The following is a 23,879-nucleotide window of genomic DNA, read 5'->3' on the forward strand; positions in this document are numbered from 1 at the left end:
GCAGATCCTTACCTGGCACAGAGCAGAACCTAACTCTGGACAGCTACACAGAGCATGGTGAGTAGCAAATAACTGTGGAGTAAAAGGTTTTAAATGTATTTACTCAAAGTGAGTTCATAACTGACTCTTGCTACATAAATTCACAAAGTAGCACTTCAAAAATTTATCAAAAATACGTCCCCATTAACTATTTTTTTTTGAGAAATATTTGTCCTACACACAAAAATCTATGTGACAGTAGTTAAGATACACTGGTTGAAATGAATTAAAAACAATATCAGTTGATTAGTTTAACTATCTTTATCTATTCCAGTTACGGATTCTGTACCATCCATTTTACTAGAGACATCTGGATTTAACAAAGCCATTGTTAGAAGCAGTAAAATACTTTTCACCTTTCATAAAAGGAGGTTTTAATAATAAATCAGACTCAAGGATACAAAGAGTACACATGGAATACAGCCTTTTGCATCCACAGAACTGTCCTGTGGCCACTCGTTCAGAAAACTGATGTTGCTCTAGGAAAAAACCCAACCAATAGAGTTCCTACCTTTTTCAATCTAAGCCTATTTTAACTCTTTTTACAGAGCACAAAGAAACCAGGATGAACATATTGTGTCTGAACTGATAGGTCAGAGTAGTGGTTGGTATCCAACTAAATGGCAAAGGAAATGATGCATAAAGAAGAAAATTGTAATGCAGCCATGGATCACTTCTGACACTTTCAATTAAGGTTTTGTTTAGTTAAGCACTTACAAGTTTTAATGAGTGGTTTTGCGAAACATTAATTAAAATATTTCCACTTAGGTTGCCTGACTTCACAAAAACTCCTCCAAAACCCTAAAACATCATATTTATATTTGATTGTTTTCATATATTTTACTTTCAGATAACTACACTCCAGAGCAATACTAAACTCTGATGCTGAATTCTTTGCAAACTAAACTCTGCACAGAGTTCTTTTTATTAGGAACATTTGCATGTCAAGATTCTTAAATTTGCATTATTAACATATTTTTAATAATTCTATTTCATGAAGGAAGGATTATTCCATCTATAGAAATGCATCTAGTGAGAACTGAAAATCAACTTCAAAACTGAAAATCTCTCCATAATTAAAGCACAACAGAAGTAAATCCTTAGGGTGAACTTCAGCATGGTAGTTTTGTCTGGTAATGCTCTCCTTCCTGGTATTTACTGAGAATGTGTTTTGCTATGATAGAGGAAAAAAAATCAATGTATTTGTTGATACCCATTTTACAGCCATGCTTGTAAAATCACTGCACCTCTGAATGCGCTACTGTGAAAATTTCTGTCTTTCCTTGCAAAATAATTTTCATTCCTGCTACTCTTGAATTTATCAATTACATTCCCACTGAAACCATAGCTGGCGGGGGGGAGTGGGAAGGTAAAACACATTTTTATTTATTCTTGGATGCATCAAACAGGTAGAATCCTTTCCCAATCAAAGACTGGCTTGATGAGAGCCACCAGGAATGAGAATCAGCATAAATTACAGAGCCTGAAATAACTTTGCTTCAGAAAAGAAAAACAAATCTATCCAAAGCCCAATACAAACAGCAGGCCTGACAATCCAGTTCATACTGCAGCAACTCGTGCTGTATTTCCTTGCTTTGGAAACCTACAAGTATGGACAGTATCAGCCACAACACTGGAAAAAGCTCTATATTTCAAAATATGCAATTGTTGTATTTCAATGGCAGTTTTTACATGAAAGAAAACAACACTACTTGTAGACAACCACTCCTAGGGCATTTCACAATTTCAGTGTTTACGAACATTATTTCTTTCAATAAAGCTTAATGTGCCTCTTGAAGTTGCTCAGGAAATTTGTCCAGGTTTCACTCCCTCATGAGACAGGAGATTTGAGTCATAACATAAATATTCAAACAGTTTTGCACTTCCTATTAAACAGCAATACATTTCCACACCACCTAAACAAGAGTAATGGGAGTACCTATTTTCACTAAAATGAAATATGCTTTAAAAACAATGACTTTACTTTTATTCATTACAATAAAAACTTTAAAATAGTTTAAATAGTGACCTATGTTATCATACTTTCTAATTTAATTCCTTTTAATATTTCTCAAACACAGCTGAAGAACGTGCTTGTTGGAAAGGTAGGAATGTGCAGTTTATGAATTACATCCCATTGATAAATCTCAGTTATAGAGAAGTGCTAAATTACTTTGCAAAATCATAGATGCTAATATCTAGTGGGCAATTAATTTGATTTCCCAAGAAGCCTGTTCCCTGACTAAATTAATGTGCATGCATTTATGTTGTTGGACACTACTCTGGTCCATCCTCTTAATCAGAATTAAATACAAGAGCTAAGAGCCAAGCAGAAGAGGCCTTCTCTCTCCCTGTTTAATAGTTTGATGCTGTTAGTGGCATCCCAGCTATTATGGACAAATAGCATGATTCATATTTCAGAGTCTCTGAGTGCTTTTGGGGAAAAGAGAATGGCATCAGGAACAAAAAACAAAGGACGAAAAAACCTCAAAATGTTCACAGCTTCCACTTTGGAAAACAAAAGGGTTTCACAGGAGATAGGGCCACTTTCTCTGTTTCTATTTTCATTCTCAGGAACAAATATTACAGCATTAATTCGTCCCCTAACTTTCAGCCTCCTGCTTCCAGCAAGGTTGATTCTGACAAGACATTTATGCTTGCTTGGAAAGCAGTGAGACGCAGTGGAAATCATCTTCTAAGTCTACGAAATTTTTACAGCCATGTCCAAGAACTTGCACTGTTTGGTGATTTCTCTCCAAAACGGCCTTCCAAATCCACCAGCAATGTATTACCTTTGTACTGTTAAGAGAATTATTTAATCTCTGTAACAATGCCTTCCCTCGGCTTTGAAAGATCATTAATGAAGGCAGCCATTACATCAACCTCAGAAATGCCATTAAAATATATCTATCCATTTATTCATGCATAAAGGTTAACATTGAAACTGTTACTACCACAGTGCTGCTTTTCTAGTCAAAAATTTTTTAGAAATATTTAAAAACTTACTTGCTTAACAGCTGCCTACAGAGAGAGTTCACTTTTTATTTACTTCTCAATAAAGTCCAGAATTCCAACTACATGGTATCATTTTGCATCCTTTTTCCTCCATTTAAGATAGGTTCCCAGACTCATATATCACAACATATTTCCTCTTTCTGGGATGTATATTTAAAACAGCTGATTCACCATCAGTGCCAACATGCTGACACACCACGGTATTTTCTGCATGAAAAACACTACTTTGTCCCTTGCATTTACGCAACTAAGCAAGTTTACGGTTTTTTTTTAAAGCAGAATTTTTGTTCCTTCTTATTTCTCACAGAAATCTATTCTAAAACTTACCCAGCACAGCAATTCTATTTTAGTGGATGCTACTCAGAGACCACCAGGCTAAGCAATGCCAAGCTTCGGGCAAATGAAGAACAGCTAACACCAGCAGTGCAGGCTGGAGCCCTTGAAGACGGAACAAAACATTGCTTTCTAATATCCCTATGTGCATAAATACAGCCACACCTTAATTATCTCCCCTCTGTTTAAACAGAACTCCATCTATTATCATAACTGCTTCTTACATCCATGTCTGCCTGCTGGAGTCCCCACAGCCTTGAAGTGCCCGCAGTGACATTGAGCTCTGCTCTAAGCTGGGCTGCTGCTCGTGTTTGAAGAGGGTTCCTGGGTGGGACTGGTCTCCTTTTGGAAAGGTCACTGAGGAGAGGCATCAGCCACAACTTCAAAGCCAGCTGTGCCAACCTCCCAGATATCCCAGGGTGTTGTGCGTCAGGGTTTCTGGTAGGGATTCAGCTGCACTTCTTTCCTTAATCCTGAGCCACTGTAATCACACTACTGAGGTAGCAGTGCCTAATCAGTTCTGGAAGTGGTACAGAGCTCCAGGAAGAGGAGTCTGGCAGGTGACACCCAAGACAGAGGCCATCTAAAATAGGTATGCAACTCGCAGAACTAAAGAAATCAAAACTTTCGATGGAAATCAGAAGTCTGACGCCTCTGAGCTGTTTTCAAATTCCCAACAGCTGAATTGCCATTCTGGAATCACTCAGTGGCAAGCAACCTCAGTAGCCCCCATCCCACACAAATTTTGTGGGAATTTGTGTCTTACTGTCAAAGAGGACAGCAAGGCTCTGCAACTGACTGGAAACAGGGGTCTCATTTGTCCCCTTCCTCATCCTTGTGGACAACCACAGCCCTTTGCTTTGGAAAATGAACAGTCCCCCAGAAGTCATCAACACAGCTCACATGCTCAGCGTTTACCTTTTTTGTAAGGCTTTTCTTTTTCTTTTTTTCTCACAAAAGAACCACATCTGGAGAAAAAAGAATCATGAAACTACACCGGAACAGGGAATTGCTTGCTAATGCAAAAAATATTAAGAGAAAGTTAATCCACTCAACCAACACTAAGTTGCATATGGATTCTGATATAAGGGGCAGATGGCAAATAGCGGCCATTTGTTAATGACTTAAATTGTCACTATAAACTGACACGGCTCTCACACAAGTGTCAAGATTATTATTCAACATTACAAAAAAATTCTGAAGGAGTTGCCATGCTCAGATCATCTCCAGCTGCAGCAAAGACACTCTTAGGAAGAAAACATCTGAAGTTTTCTGAAGTGCTCATCTGAAATGTACCTAACTGGCCTCCAGTTGAACTGTCACTATTCCCTGTGCTGATTTCTCTCCACAGACTTTCATCCCACTGGGAAAACTCTGCAGTTGCAGTGATTTGGAGAAGGTAGGTTCCTGTGCAAGGATATACCATCATTCCTGAGACCAGGCACTGTGATCCTTCTGCACACTCTGCCAGGGGTGCACTACGTCCAAAATAAGAGCAAAGTGGGCAGTGTTATTGCTAAGAGGCTAAAATGCATTAAATTTTTTTTAAAAAGTAAACTGTACCTAGAGCAAAACTCATCAATCAGCTTTTCTCAGAGAAATCTTTCATACCTAGTTCAAACCTGCTCAGCAAATATCGACTGACAGAAGAAAGCCAGATTATGAGGAAAACTCTCAGTACCCTAAGTGTGGAAAACGAGATATTACTTTCTTAAAATAATATATTTTCTTTTAAAATAAGGAATAAATTAAAGAAATACTTGGCACAGTTTTATTAAAAACATTCATTAGCTTTCTCTGAAACACCAACTTGGGCAAAACTTACTTTCCCATTATTTTCCCATTTATTAGACCAGCCAAGTTTGCACTTGTTTTGTACATTATATCATGTCTAAACATCTCCCTTGATTTGCACAGCTCAGGAGGTCTTTTAAGATCTACCTTCTGGAACACAATCCCCTATTCTGCTGTAAAATAAGCATGTAACAACCCACAGCTTCCCTCTGTGCTGGTGTGACGTGTGATTCTGACCAGCACTGCCCTCTGGTTCTAGTAAGGTTTTCACTCCCCAGTGCACGGGGCACCATAAACCAAGTGGCTGAACCAAGTAGATGCTTTCACTTCATCAGCTTCCACCGGCCCAGCAAAAGGCAAATTCCTCTCCAGCTTTGCCTGCCCTGCACACAGGGAGCTCCTGAGCTCCAGAGACAGGCCCTGGCAGCAGTGCCTCCATTTAACAGGGCTGAAAAGCCTCACAGGCAACACAGCACACACCAGGAGAGATCTAGGACACAGGTACAGCCACAAAAATATTTGGCTCCAGTAGCTTTTTCATTAAGCAATAATGCAAAAATACACCCATGGAATGTGAATTAAGGCCTGCTGCAATTAGGAGGGTGATCTTTTTAGATGGCAATTTGTAATTTCACTCTTCTAGCTGTACCCTGACAGACATGGCTGGCTGCACCTTACAAAGCTGAATTAGGCAGTTCGTCTAAAAGGAGAGAAAATGAGAATTGGCCAGCAGGGTTGCTTCTGATGATTCCACCTCAATTAGGCAGAATTATTTCAGATCCTAGCACCACAGTCTGAAGATGCAGATCTCAGCTAAGCGACTCCTGACAGCTCCCTGGGTTCCTTGCTCACGTTTTATGGGGCATGCAGGCTCCCTGCACGGGTGGCTGGGTGTCCTAAGGAAAGTTTCTCTTGGAATGTGCAGCCTACAGGAAGCTGGCTCCCACCCATGGATGGCAGATGGCACCATCAGAGCAGCACAGCTGTACTGTAAGTAACTCCTGCACTAAATGAATTACTGCTCTGCTAATGGGAGCCACTGCCTCGGCAATGAAAACAACAGAGCCCAAAGGCAGCAGTGGTGGGGACTGCACTACCCGATCCCCTCTGTCACACATTCCAGTAAAATCCACCAAGTGGTGGCTGCCCCTGGGCTGAGAGGACTTACACAACCTGTGTTTCATCTTTCCAACACCTCACTGAGCACCTCCTGCACACCAGCCCCAAAGCCCAGTCTGTGTGTCCCGCAGGTACAGCTGCAGTGCCATCCTGCCATTGGGTAGGGACAAGCCAGGCAGCTCATTTGCACAGAGGAGAACATTCCCCAGCCACACATGGGGAATTCCCACAGACTTTTTCCTGTAAAACAATGATGTTGTTAGGCATTTGAGCTACCCTGGATAAAACCATTAAAATACAGCTACACATGAACAGGCTAAAAGCAATTTACCAGTATAATAGAAAGTAATGCAAGCTTTTATTTCACACCACAAAATATATGTCAGTACCTAAGAGAAGCAAGGCTGTATCAGTACACTTTCAGAAATTATTAGGTCCGCTCTTTTCATGGTAACTAAGTATTATTTAACACTTAGTTACCATTATTTAATGGTTAAATTACAGGACCCAGCCTTTCTTAAGGGACATCTTATCCTAGATCAAGGCTGAACACAGTGCATTATTTCCAAAGAATATCAGCCTTGAAGCCAGTAGGCAAATTTTATTCTGTCCACCAAGAGGACAGCTGGACTATGGAACAAACAGAACCACTAAACTCCAAGCTTGTGCTCAGCTGAAGAAGCCTGCACACAGAAGAGTTTGGAAGGAGGAAGAAAAGACTGCTGAAGCATTAGTGATAACTGGGGGTGTGATCCCCTTTACCAGAGGGTTCTGATTGACTTACACTGTGTTCCATTTTTCAAAGAAAGTCAGTCATTGTGAGAGGCCAGGGACAGGTACACAGGCAAGTCCAGCCACACATCCTCAGCACGTGCATTAAGCCAACCAAAACACAGACCAACAAAGCACAAGAGAAAAAAGCAAGAGCTTTCCAGAGGTTTTTGCTGTACCTTCTACTGTTAAAAAAACACTAAAAAACTATAGAATGATTCCATGTATTGCAATGGAGGAGTCCTATCTCTCCCTATTTACTTTTATTGCCTAAACATGTCTTACTGTGGGTTTTCAATCCCAAAATACTTTATTATTTTCAAAATTACGAACAGATCACAGAATTCCCTACCCACAGCACAAATCAATTATTCCACTATTTTTTGGAGTTAAAAACACTGAAGAAATGCACCTTCTCTTCCAAAAATTGCACCACATCTCCGTATTATCTGCACACCAAATAAATAAGCATTTTCTTTGTTTACATCCATATCAGGAAAAAGGACTGTACTAACTTTTTAAGTAGTGTGGTCTTAAATGTGACTCCTGACTGGACAGCAAACACCACATTAAGAGGTTCACAGGCTTTATGAATATAGATTTTTTATTGGTTTACATAAAATCTATTTCTTGCATGGAAAAGAATAGAAATTGTCCTTTGTAAGAGTAAGCAGAACTTCAAATTTGATGTCTGTACACAACTCTAACTGCCATCTGAAAACTGGCTGCAGTGATAGTTAATGACCTTGTATAATATTGTGACCTACCAAAGTGATGAAAAACAGACTGCCCATTTTTTGCTTTTATTTTTTGTAAATCTGTTCACTTATCCAACTCACTACCTGGAAATATTGCAGTTATTCACGGAAATACTATCAGTTTGTTCAGTATGAAAAACATAACAGAAATATAACTTGTGTGCATCTAAGAAAATGGAATTGTTCCATCTTTTGTATTGGCAGAGGTAAGAAAAAAAATTACAATTTCCCCGAAGTCACAATAATTTTAAACATTTAATTGGCCAAAATCTTGAGAAGGCATTCTTGTTGGCATGCCTTGGGGACACTGGATGCTAAAACATCTCCATTATGAACTTACAAAGATTTCAACTTGATAAATTGACTCATTCAGAGATTAATTACCCTCTCGACTCTGGGAATAGCACACTTTCTCCAAAGTTAAACTCTGGTGCATATATTCTTCCTAAGTGTGATATTATGTGCCTCACAGAAGTGAAATGCTGAATATACTGTTAAGCAACCTTTTCAAGAAATTAACAGGTCTGGTGGAGGTCACAGCTTGGAGGAATCATGATGTAATCTAAAAAATACAATCATGAACCAAAACATCAAGCTACATCAAGGTGCTAAAGAAAATTGCTTTCATTTTGTTTCCCAATACCAGTGGCCCAAGCAAGAAGCCCCACGGAAAGCCAGTTACTATTGTGAAAAACAGAACAGGTCTAGAAATACAGATTTTGCTGAAGAGCTTTAGCACACATATTGCTGCTGGGTGACCATTTGAGTGTCCTGTGCCTCTCACAGGAAGCTGGTGAGGTACTCCTCTGGCTGCCCTGTAGCAGCATTGTTTCAACAGTGGATTTACAAACATCTTCCCACGTTAGTTCTCCAGCTTCACAGAGAATGGAAATGTCTTCAAATTACAAGTTTAAAATAATCAGATAGGTTTTTAACAATCCTTATACTCCAACAAACTAATTAATACGCTGACTCTTTCCTTGGATTTCACCTCCAAGTTTGAAGACTTCTTTCCCATGTGGACTGAAGAATGGATGATAGGAAGATGAAGAGACATAAAAATGCTCAAATACATTCATATAGCACCTTCACATAAATATTACAACAGCCAGCACATAAATGGGTGGATGATTTGTGGAGTGAGGCCAATTCTCTACACTAATTTCTGCAGTCCATTACCCACTCCTGTTTGTTATTATAATATCCAAGGCTCCCCAGAGCAAGCGGAATATGCTGTTACAAGGAATATAAAGCATGTGCTAATGGCACACAGAGCAATGTTAGATGCAGGTCACAAGAAGGTCACAAGAAAGTAAAGCCTGGGGAAAAGATCAGAATGTACAGACTCTTTTTGGTCTTATGCTCCATAATCAGCCATTTTGAGAGCACTGTGTATGATATGTTGCTACCCACACCATCCAATCCCCCTGAAGTATCTTATATCACATCTGAGAATAGTCAAAGCCTAAAAATTATATCCCAAAAGTTCTATGAGAGCAACATGTCTGTTTTCTTAGAGACACTTAAGCAGCTCTAATTGATTTGCCTTCCCCCATTGCCCCTCTCAGCTTCTCAGATTAAACAGTAGCGTTGGGAAAACTTGAGGGTAGCTGTGACTCTGGACATCATGAGCTGTTTAAGACTGACAGACAAGTGCAGAAGCAGTACCCAGACACATCGGGCTCAGAGGAATCAGGATCCAGGATCAAACAAGGTTTCCAGTGTCAGCTGAGGTGGTGACAGGCTAACTTCTGAGTACCATAGCTGGTGAATGTCCTGGGCACCCCACCTTCCAGGGACACTTCACATGTCAGCTGTCTGGATCATCTTCTCCCAAAGAGAGAGGAAACTCATGATTCTACCCCAGCAAGTGAGATTCAGTGTGCCAGAAAAGCACAGGGAGAACCGAGAACATGGGAAGAGCAAAAGAGTCACGGAAGAACAGGGGGAAGACACAAGGTGGTTAAGTGAATGAGACATAAATCATACTGCAAAAAGGAAAAGTGAGGACACACAGAAAAAAAAGCTTGTGGAGATCTCGGGCACTGACCTGAGTTGCATCTTTTGCAACTACAGCTCAGTGCACCCAAGTCTATGAAATAGGATGTGATACCTTTTTACCCCTTGTCACTGCCTGCAGTGGGGACCAAGCCAGTGACAATTCTGATGCTTCCAAAAAATGACAAAAGTGGGGGCCCTTCAGCCATAGCAACTGCAAGCAGAGAATGACTTTTGTTTAACCTTCTTTTTTTTTTTCTTTTTAAAATTCTTATTAGATTTTTTAAAAAAAGAAGAGGAGAAGAAAAGTCATTGAGGACACCCTCCTGCCCTCTAACAAACATTCAAGACACCCGCTGCTCTGACTGGAAAAACACTCATTAATGATTTTCTGGATTGCAGGAGACAAAAAAATATTGCAGAAATAACTAACAGACCAATTTAATGGTTTTGGTTAAAAAAAAAAAATATATATATATGGATGCAAAGGCGTGCCTCTCAAAAAGCCATTATGCCTTCTGTAATTTCCTTCAAGGTTTTTGCTTTTTTAAACTATTTACTTTTCAAGACTGTTATGATCTATGAAAGTAATTGCACTGGAGCCATTCTAATGGCTAGCCAGACATTAAATTCACCACAAATGAATTTACTCATTCAACTTCTTCATGGAAGGACAACAAAGCAGTAACTTTAATTTATGACGTTATTCCAACATTTAACTTACTTGGTACAATATAGCTCATGACCTTACACTGACTCAAACCCCCCTATACCTGCAATACATTATACTTCAATTTCATGCCCAAAGGCATTTTTTAGGAGTTCTTTGTATCTACAGGCTAAGGGCAGAAAGTCCCACTGCTCTTGACATTGCACCTCCCACACAGGAGCTCTCTAACCTCACCCAGTTTTACACCAATAACTCACAGTTTTCACAAGTCTTTCCAAAATTTAATCCAGATTCACTTTGTTAATTCTGCATCAAACTCAATGATTCAACTACGTCAGACTATACTTTAGAACAGAAAGCATTAAGGACTAAATTTGAATTTTCAGAATGCTTGTCATTTACTTTGATAATTAAAAATTAGTTTTCAATCCGAATTTACTTATTCTAAGGTTAAAACCTTTGCATCTTGCTATATTTCTAGCTAATAAACATACAGTTACTCGTCACTCATTTTAACACAGACAAAGGACAGAAAGACCAGCCTTTCAGCTGTTTGTATTTTTTTTTTAAATTAAAAAATAGGCTTCAAGTCCAAGAGAAGAGACATTGCTAGTCACGGTGTCTAACCCCTTGGTAACCTGGGACATCAACACAGCAAACAAAAACATTTGACAAAAATCAACCTTGATATCACAGGTTCACCCTGCAGAAAAAAGCTTCACAAACAATATCTTGCATAGCAACTCCATGCGTTGTTCATGTGCCACTGGCCTGACAGCATGGATTAGGAGAAAACAAGATTAAATGAAAAGCCTGACTTGGATTTATTTTTCCCTGCTAGCATTCCAAAGCCAATGCCAGTGTTGGAAAGAGAAAACAAACTGAATTTCTCCAGTGACCAATATTTCTTCAGTAAAACTGATAACTAGATTTTTATCACTGAGCATTAACACTGGGGGGACACACAAGCCAGAAACAAAGAACCACCGCACCTGAAACAAGTCAGACTGCTGGCCTTTGTCAGCAGCTGCTTGTTAATTTTAATCAAGCTCATCAGTGTTAACAGCTGATGATTTCTCTTCCTAGAAGGAACAATTGACAGCACCTGCAAAGGTATTAACCCAGTACCTGCTTTAAAGTCGCAGGTGTAATGATGCAGAACTAGCTTGAGCAAAAATTAAACTAAAAAGTAACCCAGTATCAATATCATGTTGAGTATACAGGAATGCAGATATTCCCACTGCACAGTCAGCACTGGCAATGAAACCCACCCAAATCTCTTCCTAGCAACTCAAAAATATCCCACTTTGCTTGTAGCATTTCTCATTCTAAGTGTGAGAAAATTAAAGTCAAAACCTAAGGAAGGAGAGTAAAAAAATGCCCATTTGCTGTTATTGTTGGTTTTACCCTGACCTGGGAAACAAACAATCCATTTCTGCTCCATAGGTAGGACATTAGATATCTCTTATTTTCACATGGTTTCATTACCAACAATTTTTCCTCCTGCTTAGTAAGCAACCAAATAGTGACAAGCTTTTGTACAGCATCAGAGGTTTCTTAAATGCCATGTTTATAAATATTACCGCAGATACAAATTATTCTTGCCACCTGTCCCTTAAAATGTTAGGCTGCCCTTTAAATGTTTATTTTACCTGAAGTTCATCCATGTTGTGGAAGTTAATGAGCCTCCTGAAACTGCATCATAAATATTTCCCTCTCTGCAGCATTTCTTTTTACAGGAAGTGTCTGGGGGACCTCTATAAAGATCCATCAGATGTGGTAAGAGCCACAACTTTTTGCCAATTTGTGCATCTTAAAAACAGAGTGAGATTCTTTGTAGCAGCTCTATACAAGGGGAGCTAGCACACAGATAAGGGAGAAGTGGCATATCTCTCCCATGTTCAAAATACAAACAATAATAAGAAAGTAGAAGGACATTTTAATTCCAGGCTGTCTGCCTGTGGGCAGGAACCCAGGCTGGTACAGGGAGCTCTCACAAGCACACCTTCAGAATTCCAGCCTGCTCCTTACCTGTGGTCGTAAATGAATCAAGTTTCAGGATTGTTTTGCAGCAGACATCAAAAACCATTTTAGGACTGTGTGTAAACCCTCTCTAGGTCAACTAATTACCCTCACTTTCCTCAGTTCTGGAACAAAACCATGGAGACAAATTTTGCTTTTAGGTTTTATCTCTGCAGTTGTATTCCTTTCACTACTATCACATGGGAATAATTACACTGGGATTTGGTTCAGTGGATAGGAATCTTGAGGTTTTGGTTTTTTTCCCTGTGAAGAGCCGTCAAGGGAAACTAATTGTAAAGAACTGTTTTGATAACATGATTTAATGGTAATAATGATTACAATTTTAGACTTTGTTATTGTATTTTGCATTCCAGCTTTGCCAGACATCTTTCCTGTAGGCTTCTTGAGAATATGGACATAACACTCACCATGTGAGCAACCCTGCAGCATCAGAAACCTCCAAGAGGAGCACAAAACTAAACTGCTGAAAGGAGCACTCCTTAGCAACAGTCCTCTTGGAAAGCGAAAGGAAAAGAGGGGTAAAAGTTAAAGAAAAGCTCAGACTCGGTTTTCAATCCCTTCTGAAATAAACACGAGGGTAACTTTAAGGCTCATTACACCTGTTAGGCTGCGTGCCACAAAACCCGTGGTTCCAGACAGCTCCCAGCTGTCTTTAACAAAGAGGGGTTTCTGTTGCAGCCCTCTCTCCTGCAGCACTGGGGGTCCCACCCCTGTGACCCCACCTACCAAAGTGCACAGCTCAGCCCTGAGCTGACCACGGTGTGCTGAGAACTCAAAACAAAATCATAAAAGCGGAAAGTCAGCTTGTTTCCCTCCACAAAGTATACAAGGAAGCAAATAGATTTGCTAAAGTGCAAATACAGAAGGGAAACAGGAGAGTTGCAGAGCCACCAGTGACAGGAATCTCTATCAATTTAAAAAGGCCATTTGGCAATAGCTTAAATCCAAAGCTTCCACTGCAGCCCCTGTATGCATTAATTCTGTAATACGCAGAAAATAAAAGAGCGGGTGTGCATTTCTGTGAGACTTTGTGAAATAGGGGAATAAATGCAGATAGCCTGACCTGTGAGATGTGATCACTGTTCTATTTTCAAGAGCATTTACAGAAGGGTAATTGAGGATTCAATATTAAATGAGCAAGTCTACATATGCACACTAAATTTGATATCCCTGCTTGTACAGTGGTAACTCCTGTACCTACTGAGCCCAACCTAAATCCAAGACTGTTTATATTTTATTAGGAAAGGGAATAAATTAAAAGTATTCCAACTTGCCATGCCACTGCTAGATCATAATTTGAATTTGAACCATTTACCACAGACCACCATGAAATATTATTACAATGTTTTAGGTCTAACCAGTTTTGATATGAAAGGTATCTCCATGCAGAGGTACATCCTGGTAATCAGCAAAGCAAAGCACCCCCCAACCTGCATTATATCCAGGGCACTGCAAGGGAATTCTGACCAGGAAGATTACAGGGTACTTCAGCAGGAAAGCTTTCAATGCTAAGAGCTCACAGTGCTGCTGGGTGAAGAGCAGCTCCTGCACTGCTCCCCTTCCCTTCAGTTTGCTGGAGTCACCCCCCTGCTGCAGTCAGCGATGCTCACTGGGACACAGGTGGCTGCAATCTGCTCCCAGCATCTCAATTATCACTAACTGGTCACCTGAGCTTACCTGGGTTCCATCCTTAGGAACGAATGCAGTTTCTATATTTATGCTGAAAGGGTAGAAATTTCAGAACAACAAGCAGAAAAGGGGTATATTCAAGCTACAAGAAGTTCACTCTTCCTCACAACACTTTGGCTAAAGTTTTCTTGGTCCTCGAGATTAGTGTAATCCTTGTTTTAATCTAATCTGGTTAGAAACAGTTAACAACAACGGAGAAATTATATTGTTGGAAAATGCAATGTGCTCTTTTGTAAGCTAAAAATAAGTTTTATTGTGAGAGGCTCCATAAATAAATCCTGAAGACTCTCTTAAGCCCCCATTCAAGTACATTTTGTAGGAGCTGAGTAAGGACACGATGCAGAAACAATCTGGTCTATCAGCCTGTGCTGTGAATAACAACACTTGAGTACTTCATCTTCTGCAGTTCGTGAGCACTTCACACAGGTCATTGTCCCCAGGATGTCCTTCTTACATAGCTCACACCACTTGCTAAGGATATGCCCACATGGTTTCTCATGTTTGCATTCCATGTAACATGTTAATCCAGAAAAGCAACAAAAATGTGGAATGCATTAAAAAAAGTAATAAAAATATGTATTTTGAGTAGGCACTTCATGTTACAAGCTGCTTTTTCTTAGTGACAGTTACTCTTAGCTGATTTTTCCACTTCTAACATTGCTGCCAAATCACTGACAAGGACTTTCAGGAAAGGATAATGAAACAGACAGAAAAAACAAGGCATATGCTGAGGTTATACCAGATCTTATGTTATTTCTTGTGACTTCCCAGACTAAGGAAAGACTTCAGTAACACAGAATTGCTTTAATAATTGTTCTACATTACTAAAAGAAGCCAGTTTTTAGTAACACATGGTATACATAGAATCACAGAATGGGGCAGGCTGGAAGAGACCACGGGAGGATCATCTGCTCCAAGCTCCCTGCTCAAGCAGAGCCATCCCAGAGCACAGGACTGTGAGCACAAGGTTCTGGAGTATCTCCAGAGAGGGAACCTCTGAACAGCCTCTCTGGAGCCTCTTCTAGTGCATGATCACTGCACAGTAAGAAGTTCTTCCACATGGTCAGGTGGAACTTCCTGGGCATCAGTGTCTGCCCTTGTCCTGTTGCTCAGCACCACCAAACAGAGCCTGGGCCATGCTCTGACACCTCCCTGCAGACACTGACAGACATCAATGAGTGTTGTGCACACTGCTGCAATTAGCACTGTTGAGAAAATTTGTTCTTAACCTCCTTATAATGGGGGGGAAGGCACAAAGCAAACCACATATGGCACAAGGGTAACCAGTGAGACCAGAGAGTAGCAGTTACGCAATAAATTAATAAATGCTATTTATTCATTGTCATCTAGGCCTGTCCAAAAAGCTCTTCAACAGCAGCCTCATTTTATAAGCTACTCACACAGGTAAAGTCACAAATGCGCTCAGCTCTCAGAATGAAAATCATTAAATATTTTACTAGGTCAAGGCAGGCCTAGATCAAAGCTAATTATTCAAACAATTATTAAATATTTCAATCTTCTATAACAAGTTACTTTCTGCAGTGCTGCTACCACAGGTTACCCAGACCCTTCTGGGAGAAGAGCCATAGGGTTTGTTGGAAGGCTCATCTGAAGGTGTTCCAGTATATGGGTATGAAGGTTTTCTAATGTTTTCCAACATCTCACTTATCTCACCTGGGATATAAGATGACAGTCACTGGAGAGCCACAATAATATTTGGGGGTTTTTCAAAGAACTGTGATTTCCTCTCAGGCTAACAAGTTTCCAGACAAAGAGCTGTTAGAGAGCATTTTGGTCAGACACTGTGGCCTATGTGCACAACCCTGCAGACAAAAAACAATGGACATTCTGTGGATTTAGAAGCATGCTTGCAAACACTCTGGGTACATGCCTGATAGCAGAAGCATGCTGCCCTTGGACAGCCAGCAGGAGAAAGTTTGCCAACTGCATCCCAGGGAAGAGGATGTGAAAGAACATGGTCTGAAGATTCTAACAGAGGATGAGAAGATGTTCTGCTGATATTGCTGACAAGCTGAGCTACGTGCCCAAGATATGTTTAAGAAATAGTCTTTGTTTTATGCACAGTGCTTTGTTAACCAATCAGATACTTCCCCGTGTCACTTGAACCCTGGAACCATATAAATGTACCCTGAACCTAACAATAAAGGAGCATTGATCATACTTCTATGAAGACGCGATCTTTGACTCTGGAGGCTCCTCCTCCTCTTCCCCCCTTACCACTACTCTCCCTTTCATGAAGAGCTAGCAGTGTCTTCCTTCACAGGTCCCCATACTTAATGAAAACAGATCCCCAGTGTGCAGGAGGAGAGCAAAGCTGGCATTGCAACAGGAGCAGTGAGGAACATCTCTGAATGCAAAGCCTGCACTGCACCTGTGACCCCCAGAATCCCACATTCAGTCCTTCCAGGCTTCCAGTTGTTTCCATGATGAAGGGCAGCCATTACTAATATCACCCTAAGGCAAATGGAATGACATCACCAGCATTCTCCTGCATACCTGCCTGACTTCTCAATCACCCTACTTGTTTTGCTGTTATTTGTAAAACTTAACGCACATTTAGATGAAATATGTATAAGGGTGCCACACAGCAAAATCTCAAGCAGGTTGTGCCTCTTGCACAGACATTCATCTTCCCTAGAGGAAACCTTTTAGGTGCATGGAGCTTTATCTTCCCCTCTGTAGTGAAATCTCACCAAAAAAAACCCAACAAAAACAACAACCCACCAAAAAAACATCAAAACAAAACAAAAAACCCACACCAAACAACAACCAAAAAAAAAAAAAAACCCAAAACCAAACCAAAAACAAAACCAAAAAAACCCCCAAAAAACAAATAAACACCCCCCCCAGTTTTATTAGTTTTCTGGCTAATCTTTTTAGTAACTATATTTTCAACATTTGTATTACAGTGCAGGCTATATGAAAATGATATGTGAAGAAATGAAACTCTGAGAAATAAAAAACACTAAAAACCAAAGCCATAAAAAAGTAATTTTAAATAACAGTCTAACAACACCTAGGAGAGTCTGCATCTTAACTTCATTTACTCTTCACTCCTAAGCTTTGAAGACGTTTGAGACACATGATTCTGACAGAGAAATTCAGAGTACCTAGTGTATATTCAAGAGCCACTGAAACAAGAATATCATTTTAATGTAAAATAAAGCATCATCAAAAAAGTCACACTGACGAGTGAGTCACCCTATTTTGCATGCCATCCTTAGCTATCAATGCTACCACTGGTTATATAAAGAAAGACATAATGTTAAGAAATTAATTTAAACTAGCAAAATGTGGATAGGTACAGGTCACATGCACATGACACAGGGATGGAACAGTGACCAGAAAAGCCCAGATAAAATTGTTTCTACCTTACCTATTTTCACAAGTTAATGAGAACTAGATCACTGATTCCAAGCAAAAGACCTGGCAGAAGGAATGCTTAGCTTTGGAAGTGTTCATCAGCATGGCAAGGAGCAGATCATGGTGATGGAAGGGGAAATGGAGGGAAATGGGCATGGAAAACCACAGGTGACATTAAACACTGAGACCTCATCTATCTCAGTAAATCCACGGTGTGAAAATGCTTGAAGTTTCAGAAGGGAATGGAAAACATTATCATGCATGCTTGCCCTGCTGTTGTAGTTTATGGCTGCTGCTCAAGACAGGACATCTTTTATTTGATCCAGTACTGTTAGGTAATAAAAGTGGTGTAACAGGAAAACAGACTGGAGAGATGCTACAAAGACCACCATACCACTGCCTATCAAAAGTACAATCCACATGGAAAACAATATTTGATTAAAATTCACTTTCACATCTAATGAAATTTGGTCAGCAACATGACAATCCTCAACTGGCCTGAGTCTGTCACAGATGTGACACAGAGGTGACAGATAAGATAGTGTTCTGTGGGCTAAAGGAACTGCTGAAAGGAATTGTGCACATAATCAGACCAGTAATAAAGTAGTCTCTAATTTTGTCTACATTCTTTCGTGTCCTCCTGCCCATCCCCTTGCTTGTTTCATTTGCATACCATGACTGCTTGTGGCAGTGCAAATCGTTCAGGGTGAGAACCCTGACGGATGTTTGCACAGGGCTCCACACAGCAGGGAGCATTCCCTGCAAGCCCCTGCCTCTACCAAAACAGAAACAGTGGGAAGTAAGACAGGAGAGCAGATGAGGGTAATGGCATGATAGCAATGTCAATTCTCTGAGAGCAGCACTAGACCTACAGTGAGTGGCAGAAGGACCAGCAATGCAGGAGACATTTTACCTTTGACACATGGCTACATGACTCACATTTTAGTCCTTTCTTAACATTCACTTTCTCCTAAAGGCAATTTGTTCATGCTCTACAGCTTCACTTATTCTATATTAACAAATATCAGCTGCATAATGAAGTCCAAGTTTGGCTTTTATTTTCAACTGAATGCTCATCATCTCCAGAGCATCCACATTTTCCTCCTGTTTGCTTCTCTCTTCCATGTCTCTTGTTGATCCACTTTGGCTTCAGCCTAACTGAATACAGGAGATCCATCAAAAGGGCTCTCCTATTTCCATCTGTAAAGGAAACTGAAGACCTGAGGCAGTGTTAATTCATTTTAATTCATGTTAATGTACAGAAGTCAATGAAACTGGCACAGGAACAGGGTATCACTCTAACACAGGGGGAGTTTTGCTGCCACTGGCTTCAAATGAGGATTCTTTTCTTCTTGGTAGCCTTGTGTTCACAGCACTTCTAACTTCAGTATTCTACAGTTTGCTTTACTGCTCACAGAAAAGTCCAGCTTTCGTGTTCCCTCAGATCTCACTCCGGTTTGGCATTTTTATAACACGAGAAATAGGTACAAATATTAGCTAGGGAACGTCATTGTTTTGTCTCTAATCAGAATGTTAAAAGACAATTTACAGTAGAAACACTATGGTGGTATCTCTTAAAGCACACCACAGCAAAGTTGTGTTTCCAGGGGCTAAGGAAAAAGAAACTCTTACTGCTACATGTCTTGGTTTTTGGCATAATATACCAAAGACTCAAAGTAACACCGTGCAAAACTTAGCTACTTTGACAACACTGTTGATGCCACATCTCTACTTGCTTTGGTGATATTCTTAGGAAGTTAGAGATGTTGCCAATTTGCCTAATTTCTTATATACCAGGGCAAAAATTAAGGACTCCTTTAATCTCGTCTGTCTTTGAGAATCTACATCAATTGACACTGACTAAAAGTGACTTACAACTCACTACTGGCTCTCAGTTTTCTGAACAGATCTTCTTATGAATATTTTCAAAATTTCATTAAGTTTCTGGTCCTTATTATTCTTCACATCTCATCTCTGCTGTATCACTAGGATATTATCAAGCAGAATTAGATTACAACAGCTTTACATTAATGTATCATCACAAAATGTTCCCAGAACTGGTGTTACTGACCCTGTTCTCCAGGTAAAATCAAATGAAAGTTGCATAGCAGAGGGGAATTAGGCTCACAATCTCAGTGCAACAACAAAAAAATCATATTCCCATATTTGTCTTTGTAACTCTGAGGTGCGTGTAGAAGTCATCTCTGCAGCAGATGCCCCAGAAAACCATTCTCCAATCCTCCAGCACACAAGGTCTGAAAAATAACATGGCTAAAGAGAGCTTGTCTGATTTGCCTCCAAAACACAATGGGCTCTTGTTTTTCTTTACTCCCACTCCGGTTCCACACAAAACTTTTTCTTTCCAGCAGCATAAAAGTGAGTACATCTTCTTCTGTCATACATGGAATTTTTAGCATACTTTTAAATAATTGAGTAGAAAGGGAAATATTACATGGCCTGTCCATTATTGCCAGTTTTTAACTTGTTCTTCCTTTTCTGAATGTCCTCCATGCACCTGCCTGAAGTAAGTACAAGAAACCACAGAAGGAAAAGGTTAGTTCCTTTTCAGATCTCTAGCTATACTGTCATTTTTTAACACTTAAAAGGGAAAAAAAAGGTATTTTAAAAGTAAAATATGTGTGTTCTTGGAAAGCAAGAAACACCCACGTGGTCAAACTAAGCAATATTCATTTATGAAAAGCTAGCTAATACAATGAGAACATTTGTTTGCCACATGAAGAAAATGACAGACACAAATCTTTGAAAGCAGTCTTATTAAAGCCTCAGAACGCCTCATACAATCAGAGGGGGGGAAAAAAAAAACACCCAGAAAAAGGTGAGTGGATTCTAAACAACACTGATAGCTTGAAGGTTATCAGTATTTCCAAACAACAATTCTTCCTCTCACTTCACTTAGTGCCACCCATGACCAAATGCAGTAAGAAATAAACCTGACTGTGCACTAAGCTTTCACCCTCCCTCTCTCCCTTCCCTGATACAGGGGTCTCCTCAAGCCAGGTCTTATGAGCTCTTGGAGACCTATTTCACACCCAAGATAGCTCAGCCACCTCAGATAGCATAAAATCAACAGGATGGCTTCTGTGGTAGTGTTGGAAACAGAAAGTTTTAATAAAAGGCAAAAAAACCAAAGCTCTTCACAGAGAAAACCTGAGCCGGGGTAAGAGGCTCTTGCTCCTGGTAAAACACCTCACAAAAGCAGTTAATTTCTTTGTTCTCTTCTTTTTCTAGTGAATTGCTCAGGAGGGACTTTTTGGCTTCTGTCCAACTGGCTATCCTTAAGTTTGAGGTGAAGTCACAAGGTCCTAGGAGGTGTCTTTTTTACCTAATTGACAAGAGAAACTTCTGGGCTTTCTCCTTTTTAAGGAGACAAAGGATAGTTTGGTGACTCCATCAACAGGGGGCACATCCCTACACTTCCGTTTTTACAAAGGGAGAGTTCAGAATAAGACACTTGCTGTGGGGATGAAAAAAACCCTGCAGAGGTGGCCCTGAGTTTGAAAACAACTTTGGAGTTCTCATTACAAGGTCTGATGTTTCATTCCTTAGCAGCAGTCAGCTGGAGACAGAAACATGGCAAGCTGAGGCATGGTTAGAGCCACATCCTTTGGCCACGTGCATTGTTTTGCTTTGGAGGAGCTGCGGCACAAATAGCTGAAATGCAGAAGGAGATGCTGCTGATGAAATAGGAGGCTGAGGAAAGTTGCTACCTTCCAATATTTTCAAATTACAAAATATGTGGAATAAGACTGCTCAAGAATATGTTGTAGGCAACAAGTGAGTCTTAAAATTAGCCTGAACCATGAGAATTTTCCCTTCTGAGTTTCATAATAATTTCTTATTATCAGTTTTTAATTTCAAGCTGAGGAGCTTGACAGCAGCTGCTTCAAGGAAATGCAGTTACTGTGATCTTGGAATTTTTTTGTGGCTTCAAAAAAAGCCACGGGGGAGACAAAGCAGTAACTGGTTCCTGAGCCAGAGGCAAACACCCCTGAGGCAGGGATTTGTTCCTTGGGAAGGATGCCCTGGGTGAGCAGAGTGGCAGCCAGGGACCCATGTGTCCCGTCTGGTGGGCACTGCAGGACCCAGCCACACCTGAGCAGGGAGCTGCACCCAGCAGGATTCACCTCCTTTGGCACTGGCCGTGGCCCGAGTCTGTGTGCCAGCCCTGCTCCTGCAGTCCCAGCTGGCAGGGGCTTTGCAGAGCTGAGGCACTGTGACAGACCTCACACCTGCGTGTCAAACCCTACGGCTGCCCCGGCACCACTCCCGGGGGCTGGTCACACTCACAAACATGCAGAGAGGTAAAAAACCTCTGGGCATTTACACATCTCTCCAGCAGCACAAGGCACTTTTACAAACAGGAACTGTGCCCCTGCTACGGAGTTATGAATTTACAAACAGAATCTATTAGCCCTGTGTGTGGATACGCTGGGAAAAGAGTGATGAGATACATAAGATACAAAATCCTTATGACAATAAAGCAGTCAAGAATGAATTCAGAGCATAATGAAGCCACAAAAAATTCCAAGATCACAGTAACTGCATTTCCTTGAAGCAGCTGCTGTCAAGCTCCTCAGCTTGAAATTAAAAACTGATAATAAGAAATTATTATGAAACTCAGAAGGGAAAATTCTCATGGTTCAGGCTAATTTTAAGACTCACTTGTTGCCTACAACATATTCTTGAGCAGTCTTATTCCACATATTTTGTAATTTGAAAATATTGGAAGGTAGCAACTTTCCTCAGCCTCCTATTTCATCAGCAGCATCTCCTTCTGCATTTCAGATATTTGTGCCGCAGCTCCTCCAAAGCAAAACAATGCACATGGCCAAAGGATGTGGCTCTAACCATGCCTCAGCTTGCCATGTTTCTGTCTCCAGCTGACTGCTGCTAAGGAATGAAACATCAGACCTTGTAATGAGAACCCCAAAGTTGTTTTCAAACTACCTCTGCAGGGCTTTTTTCATCCCCACAGTAAGTGTCTTATTCTGTCTGCACGTGGGCATTCCGTGCTTTTACTGACATGAAGCAATTATGACATAGTTATACAACCAGCAGGAGGTAATCTGCTTTAATTTTTTTGAAAGGGAAGGACAGGGATAACAGGTGAGGAAAGAAGTGAATACTGACCTTGTCAAAATTTCTTTTTTTCCACCCAAAGCAATGAAAAAGCCATTCTTTCAGAAAAATATGGGGTTGAGCCAACAAATATAGCATTTGCATAATAAGTCCCAGCAGGCTACATACTACAGAGTAAATTACTCTTGGGAAATGCTCCATATAGATGATAATTTTTCTGGGTACTCTCTACAGAACAACTCAAGAGTAGAGATGCATAAAAGTTGTCATTATTCATAGCAATTATGTATACATCTCCACAGATGAAAAGAAACACAAGGAAATACATGACAAAATGTGCATATTATGGAAAAAAACCATTATATGTTTATATAAAAATAATCAAATATCTGTATAGTACAATCATGCAATATATGTATTAAAATTATATGTAAATATTTAGGGATACGCCATATATAGGTGCATTATATAGTAAATATAAATAAAATCTGTGGGTAACATGATGAAAATTGATGTGAAATTGCAGTGTTACAGTTGTTTTCTAGGTAAAAGCCTAGCAGGTAAAAGGTACAAAGCTTCAAGAACTCTTAAAAAAATAACCAGTACACTTTTTCACACCATCACATTAGATTAGCAGTGTGAAAAACTGCAAATAGAGAAGAGGTGGAATATGGAAATCAGTAATTTTTGTCAAAACAATAAGGCCAGACTGTCAGGCTTATGGAACAGAGTTGCAGCTCCTTGTATTAACTCAGACATTCTGCTGACAGTGTCCAGCGACACTGAAAACAAGGATTGACTTGTCTTCCTCTGCCCTGGCAAAGACTGGCTGTATTTTACCTAATCCCACTGTAAACCTTTGGGAAACATGCTTTCAGCACCTCTTCTTGCAACTAAAAGTCTGAGATAGTCAGCTTTTCAGCAAGTCAAAAAGATTACAGAGTAATTAATCAGAATATCTAATAAATAAAAAACATTTTAAAAAATAAACTGCACATCTCTTCTTTGAGCCTCCACTGTGAATTTATAAATATTTTTCCTAATACTTATCACAAAACATCATCAGCCTCAAGCTCAAAGTACAGATTCAGTCACCACATGATAAAACTGTTCAGGAGTCCAGATGGAGTTTTCCATTCCATTTTCTCCCTGAGCTGTATCTTGAC

At 40.1% G+C, this 23,879-nt stretch overlaps 1 protein-coding gene and 1 long non-coding RNA gene across 3 annotated transcripts in view; both read right to left on the reverse strand.

The window, feature by feature from the left end:
• GALNT18 (polypeptide N-acetylgalactosaminyltransferase 18) overlaps nt 1–23,879 on the reverse strand; it is a 211,073-nt gene that overhangs the window by 150,459 nt on the left and 36,735 nt on the right. The window lies entirely within an intron of this gene.
• The window catches only part of LOC120509858, a 28,151-nt gene continuing 22,836 nt past the window's right edge, over nt 18,565–23,879 (reverse strand). The window contains exon 3 of the long non-coding RNA XR_005629353.1: nt 18,565–20,132. This is a non-coding gene — a long non-coding RNA (uncharacterized LOC120509858). The remainder of the gene's footprint in view (nt 20,133–23,879) is intronic.

The sequence above is a fragment of the Passer montanus genome, unplaced genomic scaffold, assembly GCF_014805655.1.
Source record: "Passer montanus isolate IOZ18808 unplaced genomic scaffold, ASM1480565v1 scaffold54, whole genome shotgun sequence".
Classification (NCBI taxonomy): domain Eukaryota; kingdom Metazoa; phylum Chordata; class Aves; order Passeriformes; family Passeridae; genus Passer; species Passer montanus.